The following is a 10990-nucleotide window of genomic DNA, read 5'->3' as shown; positions in this document are numbered from 1 at the left end:
GGGTTGGTCACCATCGAAATACATTGAATGCCAGAACATAATTCAAAACATGATTTCAAGACTTAATTGTACATATTCCTGTATGGATAACCAACGCAATAAATGAAAAAGATTTTCTACCTAAAAAAAAAGAAAGATTTTTTAAGATTTTGTATATATAGTACTTCATTAGTACGACCAATTTGTAAATAAATCCAAGTTTTTAATGTGGATTTACTATCAGCTTTCTTATATAAACCCCATCGTATCCTTAATGTTTCATCATGGTTTAGTTTTCTGTTGTTGTATCATTTTTGGCTTTCTGGCCCTATGGAATTTATATCATAGCTCAATGGCCAGATTCAACCCATAATGGCCTACTATTAGATGGAAGGATTTTGGTACGTCCCAAATGAATGATTTTTGTTTTCAATGTTTTTAGATTTTTTGTTTCTTTAAAACACTTGTCAGAATATCAGAAAAATAAATTTTCTTAGTCAATCCAGATGTAGGTTGGAGATGTTCTACTGCATATGGTTGGACACAAAGATCACTGTTCATGGCATTTCCTGCAAATTTGGTTCATGTTCAGGCCACTGCTCAATCACACCCTTATTACTACTCAGCTTATAAAGCTCCCCACCATGGAATGAAGAATCAGTTTTGAATTTGTAGAATTGGTCAGAATGGATCGGTATACCGATTATTGGCTGATTCTATACCAGCGGCATATCTAGCCTTTTCCTTTTTATTTTTTTTTAATTATTATTAATAAAAACAAAGAATACATCCCATACAGATTCTCTCCAACGTATATAATCTTAAACATACATATTTATACTTCGTTAGTCCATTTTGCTTGCAGAAAGATACATGGCTGAGGAGGAAGACAATATTTGAAGCCCATACTAAAATAGGTAACAGATGGGCTGACATTGCGAAGAGGCTTCCCCTTGGAATGCAACTAAAAGAAGGCAATAATTCACCGGTAGATGCTGAAGCTCAAAACATAAAAAATCAAATTCTCTCCTCCAAACATTGCAGACTAACATGAAAATTGTTAGTCCCATGGTCAGTTCTCTCCATCTCAACCAAAGAGTTTTAATTATTGTGTAGGAGATCGCTTAGAAAAGTTTTTTGGTTACAGGTTTTGAGCGTTTGGCGTCAAGATCGTCCATACCCAATGTGCTGCCACCCTCTTCTTCGGTGTCTCCAAAACCATCCTCCGCCAAACACTCTATTAAACCTGATCGCAGAGCCTCCTCCCCCTGCACTGTAGTTTTCCCACCCATCCTTTTGGAGGTTCAAGAGGACAGAGGGAGAACTATTGGTAAGAGAATGAGGTGGGATTTGAGAGATGCTTCGTTGATGAAGAACTGGGGTCTGTGGTTGAATAGGTTCAATGTAATATGTAAGTACTTGAGACGAACGTGTAATAAAACAAACGCAGCCTAAAGATTGTTGATGCAATTTTGGTTTTTTGGCCTTATAATGGCTATTTCCTCTTTGGAAAATAGAGTCCTTTTGCATTGTTGTAGTCCATTAATCATTACATGCGCTATTTCTGAATATTATACTTCAAAAAACTAAAGGTTTTCGATCAACTGCCCCAAAAAGCAAAGTGATCATCATGCTTTGACATTGTCTTTTGATATAAAATGTATTTAAATATGTTACATTTTTAAGTTTACGCATTGAATTCATAAGCAAGATTACATTAGAATGAATAAGCTGATAGGGAGAGTAATTTTTAATGAACTGCTACCGTATAAAAAGATTCTAGTTTGCCCTCTGTCGGCTTATTCATTCTAATGTAATCCGACTTATGAATTCAATGAGTGGACTTGAATATGTAACATATTTAATTGACAAATCTTAGTTTATAAATGTTCAAAAGTCACGTGTACAAGAGAAGAAAGATAACATTTTGGATCAATAGATAGTGTCAGAACATGATGATCACCTCACTTGTTGGGACACCGTTGATCCAAAAACCATTATTTTAAAGGTATTTTTCGGATATTTAGAAATAGGGAGAGTGATGATTAATAAATTACTACCATGCAAGATGATTTTATTTTTCAAAGATGACAAAGCCATTATAGGGCCAAGAAACCAAAATGATACATCAAAAGACACATAGCCTATATCACTAAAAGTTTGCCTATACTTTCCGATGCAAACTGAAACACAACATAGCTTTTATTGTTTTTGTTGATGTAATTTAGGAATTTCTCCCTTAAATAGACCACGTTCTTTGGTCTGAATGAAATATGTAAATGTAAATAATTAATTTATCCATGTAATGCTTAAAAGTTTAATCTTTTGTTTGAGTCCAGGTGATGTCATTGTCTAAACGAAGAACTAGGTCACTCAAGGGTGGGGATATCATTTTTAGGGATCACAAGGTGTTCCCCTAAGGTGCTTTGTGACATATAAATGTATCTTTACAAATTATTGATCGCAGTTTGCAAGTTTTTTTGAAGCAATTAGTATTGCAATGAGTCTGGATTTGGATGGAGTGTGACTTTATATTGGTTGTTCAATGTATCAAAAATGAATCCATTGCTTTGTGCTTTAGTTAGAGATTTTTACTCTTTAAAATTTATTTGAGAAGGATCGATCTTGTGGAGTTTCTCATTGCTTTCGTGAAGTCAATGTGATAGAAGATAGGCTTGCAAAACATGCAGCAGCTACAAGGGTTTTGACAATTTAGAAGGTGCTGCCCGGCTTCTCTTCAGAAGATAACAGTTGGGATGCTAATGTGAGACATCGTTGTAGATTTAGTTTAGTTTCTAATGTGTAGTCATGCTACCGGTCTGGTGATGGCGATGCCAAAGGTGGATAGGTAATCTGATAAGGCTTTAGGTTTTTGGGCCAATTAGCTAGCAAAAAAAAAAAAGCGTCCATGTAACAATCAAAGAAGATGTTTATGAAAATAAAATAAATCTGAGCCATTTTTTTTCATACAGATTTTAATCTATATCCACCAATCCCACTTAGGGTTGAGACTCGGGAGAGTGCATGATAATGTCTAGAGTAATGATACATATGGATGGACATACATGGGATGTGTGTTAATACAAAACGGAGTATTTGATTTTAGACTATGAAATTTGGTAAGTGGTTAATCTAGAACATGCTCTCTCTTATGTAGCAGTTGGAATAGACATATCATTAGTTAATGTAGCATAATAGATGTTCTATAACATTTGAAAAAATAAGAGACATCTATAATAATAATATTTCACTTAATTAATATCATTTAAATAAAAATAAAAAAACCAATGCTTGAAACTCCTTCATAAAATTGGGTAATGAGTTAATTCTTCTCTATTGCGTGAATTCTATTCACTTAGCAAAACAGGTCGTATGTGGTTTCAAATAGCCTTTTGGAATCCCTGTTAGAGGACAACACAATCAAATATTCACACTGATAGAAAGTATTATATTTTTCAGGTTCTTTTTTATTTTTATGAAATTATAGATTTATTTTATGAGCAAATAGATCAATCATTCTATTTGTTTTATTCCAACTCATATGATCTATTGTCTAAACTTACACTACCCCAAGTCCCCAACCATGACTTTGGCTATTTTTAAAGATTATATTTTAAACAGTTTTACTAGTACGAGAGCTATATTTGAATAGCAATAAATTTGCATCATAGATGTTTTAAAAAAAAAAAGTCTAGGGCCCTATTTCTCTACACCGTGGGTGTGGTACCTCCACAGTCCAGTCCATCATTGCAATGGTATGGTTGTCAAAAGGGGATATTCAAGAGTAACAATGGCCCTTAGATCTTGGTAGTACTTTGTTCCCAAAGGTCTAGATCAGGGGCTGTCAGCTAGACAGTTGGGTCAAGCATAAATACAGGAAGGTTGATAGTTTGATCCTTCTATCTCCACCCTTGATATAATAGTAGTAGTTTAGTAATTTTTTTCTTTAGTTAGTTAATAAGTGTAGCCTAGTGGACCCCTTTGTGGGTCTTGTTCTATCCTTTAATGGGTCCTTGTCTGCCCCCTTGGGGGGGTCCCTATTTCACCCAGTGTGGGTCTCGAAAAAAAAAAAAAAAAAACTGATTAAATATTTTTAAAATGAGAAAAGATTCCCCATTTCGCAAGTTTTGGAAGAAATCCGAACAAAATATTGACTATCAGATGAGACTAGTTCCATCTCAGGTGTTTGGCTCCACTGCATCCCCCGCAATCCACCGTCTACTCCTCTTTGCATCTCTCCCACCCTTAACAAATATTTTAAAATGGGAAACAGAAATGGAATCAGTCCCTACCAATTTATATGTGGATCGGATCCGCATCAGCCAAAATTTGTCCAAGAACCTTAGAAACGACCCTTGAGATGTTATACTCATGCCCTAAACTTGCCTTGTGTGACCAAATGCAGATGAACCACAATGGGAAGACAGTATCAAAGATTATTGATAGTAGTAGTCTTCTGCTGAAGAGGGAAGGATGACCCCACATGCACAAGCTACTCATGTTCTAAGAACTGGAAGGGTTATCAAGCCACCAAGTAAGTTAGTGTAAATCCTTTGCCATTAAGGGGAATTACCAAACCACAATAGTGAAATGCACCAAAGTATGACCACATAACTACACATACTCAAGGAACCATCCACACAGCCAATTGGCCTTGTCCCACCCAAAAAGGACACAAACAACCCACACCAGCTGATGGTCACCAGCGGTTCCCCGTCAGCTGATGAGGGTATTGGCCAGAAGTGAGTTATTTGACCGTGGGGCCCGAGCCTTGCACACATGCATCTCAGACCACCTCCAATAGTTGGTACAACCTACTGAGGAGTCGATTAATGTGTTAGGTCACCCCGAGGTGGACCCTTTAGTGCCAATTGGGGAATTAACCCAGTAATGGGTGAAAACCCATTTATTTTCCAAACAACGTTAGTTCATGAGTTACTATAAATATAATCATTAGCTCATTCATTTCATTGCCTACCAAATTTAAGCAAGAGAAGGAGAGAAGGGAAAAAGGAGAAGAAGGAAAAGAAGGAAGCAAGGGAGAAGAAGGGGTTGGAGCAAGGGAGGAGATCACCTCCATTCACCTGCACATTAAGCTGAGTTAAACTCTCTCTCTCTACTTCTATTGTATACTCGCTCTCTCTTTCTCTTACCCCATTCTCCACCTAAGCTAATTGAGAACCCTAACCAAAATCCCCATCTCTGACCTGCTTGATTTACAAATTAAGTTGAGGATTTGGTATAAGAGATCTAATCTAACTCATTGAAGTATTCACATATGAGTATGGAGACCTCCCACATAAAAGTCCCAACTAAAATCCCCTAATTAGACAACCCAAACCCTAGATTTGGGACTTTGACCAAATCCTCTATAATTTACCCCCTAACCTTGGTGAAGTGATGTAATACACCTAGAATAGGGGATTGGGGTGATCATAAGTGAAATTGGGATCCAATACATGGGACCTCAACTAAAATTCCCAAAATATGGGTAACCTAGACCTCAAATTTGGGGAAAATTGTCACAACCACATTCCCGGTAGACCCAACTTGCCATTAGGAATACCGGTGGTGTGAGTAAGACACGTACCTATCTTACAACCTACCAAGATCTCTGATAGTAGTACCTTAACATTTTCATAGTCTTACACCACGAATCAATATAAGCAGCGCAATCAGAGTATAGTAGCGGAATTATAAATAAGATGGGAAAACATCTAATGATAATATAATAGCAATAACCGAATTATTCTATTACATTCATCCATGACATATAATAAAATCTCAAAATAATATACAACCCACAGTTATACCTAAAAATATCATAGTATGATGTACAATCTCACAGTGCGGCATAAGCACAGTGGTTGCAAGTACAGTCCTGATCGTGCTCTCCCGCTTCGGGCATCCACCAGTCACTCACACCATACTCTGACCCAGAAGATACTAGGTCACCAGCCATTGGCACCATGGTACCTACATCATCATCTAAAAAGGGGTGTATACGTGGGGTGAGCTTTCCAACTCGCTCAGTGAGGGGTGGGGTCAAGCACATCCAAGCAAGACAATAGAGTAGTAATTTATGATGCATGATTGTAGAAATTAAACACATAGTCCATGATGCTCGTGATGCAGTTCATTTGTTTATTATCCACCTAACAATACAAACTAAGTCTGGTAAATGCTATTACGATGCACTAGGCTATATCCCTTGCCTAGAAAATGACATCGACTACAAAGTGATACAAACCCTAGCCATGATTAGAAGCCTACTGGTCCTCGTATATTTCCATGGGTCACCCAACAAACCCCTGATAACCTCCTCCTGGCAGTCACGACACCGATAACACATCGACCACGCTGAATAGGTTCCTACTTCCGACAACAATCACATCGTATCGTGGGAGTGGCACTTCGAAAAGGCACATCAAACATACCACAATAGGTTATCCAAAACCTCAACCCCTATTGACAAGGGTGCATAGCATAGGGAGTGATACCTAACCATATATATACTACATGCCTTCATAATGATACAGTTAGTATGATTATACGATACCAGAGAGACCTCGACCACAAAGTGTAATCCATCTCTAAATACAGTCCCGGGGTACACGATGCCAGCGAGACCTTGGTCACAAAGCGTAACCCACGGCCGTTTACCTAATCTAGCATGCAAATAGCACTTGAGTATAGACTACACAACACCGACAAGACCTCGGCCACGAAGCGTATCCATTTTCAAATGCAATCCTGGGGTACACGATACTAGTGAGACCTTGGGCACAAAGTGTAACCCGCGACTACAACTAACTCTAATGCACATAATCAATGCATGAATACAACATACATATGGCAATCACGACACCGGTACCACCTCGACCATGTCTGATTTCTTCTCACACACACAACCAATCACACGACGATCACGATATCGGCACCACCTCTGCCACACCAGATCCCATCATACATTTCCATACAATTCATATCAAAATCGTAAAATGATAATGTAGCTTATCATAATCGTATTTGAATAATTATAATTAAACATATAATTATAAACATGTGACCAATTTAATGATAATAAACATTTTAGAAATAAGCATAGTCCATCCCTCACCTATTTTACGATCGGGTGTGTTTAGGTCCAAGTACGTCCACCGATCGATCAATTCAATTCTGGATTTGGGGCACGTGCATTTCACTATCCTAGACACAAGGGAATTGTACATCAGTACATGCTGGAAACATTGGGAGATACCCACACAGGTCACCCCCAAAGGGTATAGACACTGTCACCCAATGACAGTAATGTCACTAGAAATAACCACCGGATACAGGGCATTTCCACTTGAAATATTAGACTTGCTTCTGGTGGAGGTGACACAGAGCACATAAGGCTCCATGTCTACCGGAAATATGCCATCGAAAATAGACCCAGTGGATCCGGTGGGCTGTTTTCGGTGGAGGTTCAGGGTTTTCATCTATTTTGGGGTTTTTCGACTCGGGCCTAATTATAGGGATTTGTTCTGTGGAGTTTATAGGGGATGTTCCTAGCATTATACTAAGCCAAGAAAATTCCAATTTCACCGATCCATTTGGGAGATACGTGTAGGTATCATGGACCTCCGTTGGGATCGTGATATGGCACATAATGCGCATACACACGCTAGGGTTCGATCCTAATGAGATGAGATAGTATCCCCTAGTCATCAAATGCCAAGGGAGGGATACACGTTATAGGTAAAAGGGAGTCGCCACCTAGAAAGGATCTAGGACCCATAAATGTCTCCCCCAATCAAGGGAGAGAGACCAATGACTCTGATGGATAAGGCTGGTTTGCACCAAGATTCTAGACAAGTGTCAAGTGACAGACTGGGAAGGTCTTAGGCACCCAGTCTACCCGACCCTAAGGCCGGTCTCCTTTTATTTGACTAAAGTTTGTTTGTACCCTACTAACTAGTCCTAAATCTAGGTCACTGAAAACCCTAAACTAGGTATCTAAGCATGACATGTGAAAACCCTAAACCAAGTGTCTAAATTATGCTAGCTAGGTTATGATGCAAATAATGGAATGATTACACTAAATAAAAAAATTAAAAACCCTAAATTAAACTAAATCAATTAATTGAGCCTAACCTAGATGGATAATTAATGAATTTATGAAATCCCAAATTGAATTAATTAAAATGATTAATCCCAATCCCTAGTAATTAGTGAAATAAATTATTGTAATCCTACTTAATCTAATCGGTAAAAGGATTTATAAACTAAATGAGACCTAATTAATTTATAAAAAAAAATGAAATGGATTAATTACATTAAATGAATGCATTTTTACTAATCTACCTAATCTAGTATATGAGGATTAAACTAAACCTAAAGTTTAATTAAATTAATTATGAAACCTAATTGCACTAATTATGTTTACCTTAAGCTAATCTAAGATGAGTTAAACATTTTTCAAAACCCTAGTTAAGCTAATGAGAAGAGAATCTTTTAACTAAATAAATGCAATGCTACTTATCTTCTAAATTAAATATGTCCAATGATTATTTTGTGCTATACCTATATTATGTTAGAGTCTAAATGTTATATTAATTGAACCCATTAAATAATTAAAACAACTAATTACGATAAAGAAAAACATTAGTAAAAAATGATATATGAGTTTAAGTAATTAAACTAATCAAGAAGCTAAATGGAATGATTAAAGAAAGCTAAACAAGCTAAACGAAGGGAAAGTTGGATGAATTGGAATACAAGTATACTAATTGCACTATTTTAAACAAGATCTGATTTTTTTTATTGCACTTAAAGAAAGAGATTGAAAAACCCTAAAAAATAAGAAATTATAACACAAGCCCATTCCCCAAATCCTAATGCTACGGGCCGGTTTGAGGGGCCAGCCATGCCCATACTAGTCTACATCCTAAACTAGGTCCCATATATAATTAAGAGAGAAAATAAAACAGAAAACAAACTAACTTATCAAAATTATTTAATCCACAATGAACAATTAAGACTATGACGAAGAAAAACAAAAAAAATGCAGAGGATTGTTCTGTTTTTGATTCAGAGAGAGAAAAAAAAAGACACAGAGCCATAAGAAAACAAACGATTGGGAGGGAGTTGTGTGGGGAGGCTGGTCTCAGTTAAGGAGAAGAAGTATAAGAAGAAAGAGAAGGGAGGTTCGGTGGCTGCTGGTTAGCAGTTGCAGCAGCAGGGAAAAAGAAGTGAAAAAGAAGAGGAAGAAGAAGAGAAAGGAGGTTCGGTGGGATTGGTTAGTAGTTGCAGCAGCAAGGAAAAAGAAGAGAAAAAGAAAAAGAAGAAGAAGAGAAAGGAGGTTCGGCGACTGGTTAGCAGTTACAGTAGCAAGGAAAAAGAAGAGAAGAAGATGAATGAGAGAAGGAGAAGAACTTGCCGGTTTCGGCCATGGAGAAGGGAAGGAGAAGAAGAGGAGGGAGGAGAAGAAGAGTTGGCAGCTAGAGTTGGGGTTCAACAAGGAAAAGAAGAAGAAGATGGGAGGTAGATGAATGGTGGCTGCTAGAAGGGATGGAATAAGTTACAAGAGTGGAGTAAGGTTCGGAGAGTTTAATAGAAAGAAAAAGGAGGAAGAGATGGGTTCAGGTTCGGTTAAGGAAAAAAGAAAGGAAGGAGAAGGGGGTGGAGAGGATTCGGCCATGGTAAAAGAGAAGAGAAGAGAAGAAGAAGAAGAAGAAAAAGGAGGAAAAGGGTTGCAGGTTTGGAAGAAGAAGTGGGAGGTGGCAGCCATGAAGAAGGGAAGGAGAAAAAAAAGTAGTTGCAGGTTTATGGATTCAGCAGCAAGGAGAAGAAGAAGAAGAAGAAGAAGAAGAAGAAGAAGAAGAAGAAGAAGAAGAAGAAGAAGAAAGAGAAGAATAAGTAGTTGCGGGTTTATGGATTCAGTAGCAAGGAACAAGAGAGAAGGAGAAGAAGAAGAAGAAGAAGAATAAGTAGTCGCAGGTATATGGATTCAGCATTGGGAAAAAAAGTTTGGGAAGAGCTGAGAAGATGGAAACGGGTCAGCCATGGCAAGAGAAGTGGTTGGAGAAGAAAGGAAGAAGTGATAATGAAAAGGGAGAAAGTATTGGGTTCTTGGATCCTAATCCAAGGGCCTAGATCTAAAGGATAAAACAATTAACAATTAAGTAGAATCATAAAGCCAAATGTAAATTTAAAATCAATTTAAATTAAAACAAACCAAAAAAAAATAATTAAGTCTGAATGAACCTAATTACATCTAATTGAACCGGATAAAACTAAAATGAATATAATTAAACCAATTAAACAAAAATCATATTTAATTGAACCAAAAGACCTAAATACACCTAATTGAATCGGGTTACAACTAATAAACCATATTAAACCAAATTGAAACTAATTAAACCTAATTAATCTAAATGAACTAATCATTAATAAATTAGAACCTAATCTATTAAATTAGATAAAATAGTTCCAAATTGCAATTAGGAGAAGAAAAATACCTTAAACCTGATTTTAATCAAGAAACAAGGGGAGATAACCCTTATGCTTCAAGCCCCAAATCGAACCGAACCAGGCTAGATCTCCTGGCACAAGGAAGGATTAATGTGTTAAACTTTTAGACTTAGAGAATATTTGATTTTAGAGGGAAGAAGTTAGCCAAAACCTTGATGGGGCTATCCTCTTTTCCAAATTCTCAATTTTTTCTCCTCCCTTTTGGAAGAGAGGAAGGGCTATACTTATAGATTGGGGGACTTGAGACAATTCTCTCTTATTTCCGATGTGGGACTAAAAAACTAGAGAGAATTGTCCAAAAAGGCTTGCTTTTGGACAAAGGGGTTTGGGCGCCATGTGGCACTCTTTGGTTGCTCGAAATGGAATCTGATACTGAACTTTGGAGTCAAGTTTTGGGGGTTATATCTTTCAAACAGTTAGTCAGAATTTGACGTGTAATATGTTGTTAGAAAGCTCAACCGAGCACTATCCAATGATGTGAGACACAATTGTG

General features: G+C 37.2%; 1 long non-coding RNA gene across 1 annotated transcript; it reads left to right on the top strand.

Annotated features, from left to right (window-relative positions):
* Window positions 1-262: 262 nt before the first annotated feature.
* On the top strand, window positions 263-1581 carry LOC122070191. The gene is made up of 3 exons (XR_006137696.1): window positions 263-380; window positions 486-1050; window positions 1127-1581. It is a non-coding gene; the product is annotated as an uncharacterized LOC122070191 (long non-coding RNA).
* The last annotated feature ends 9409 nt before the right edge of the window (window positions 1582-10990 follow it).

This window comes from Macadamia integrifolia, unplaced genomic scaffold (assembly GCF_013358625.1).
Source record: "Macadamia integrifolia cultivar HAES 741 unplaced genomic scaffold, SCU_Mint_v3 scaffold852, whole genome shotgun sequence".
In the NCBI taxonomy this organism is placed as follows: domain Eukaryota; kingdom Viridiplantae; phylum Streptophyta; class Magnoliopsida; order Proteales; family Proteaceae; genus Macadamia; species Macadamia integrifolia.
This window is presented reverse-complemented; position numbering and strand designations above follow the sequence as displayed.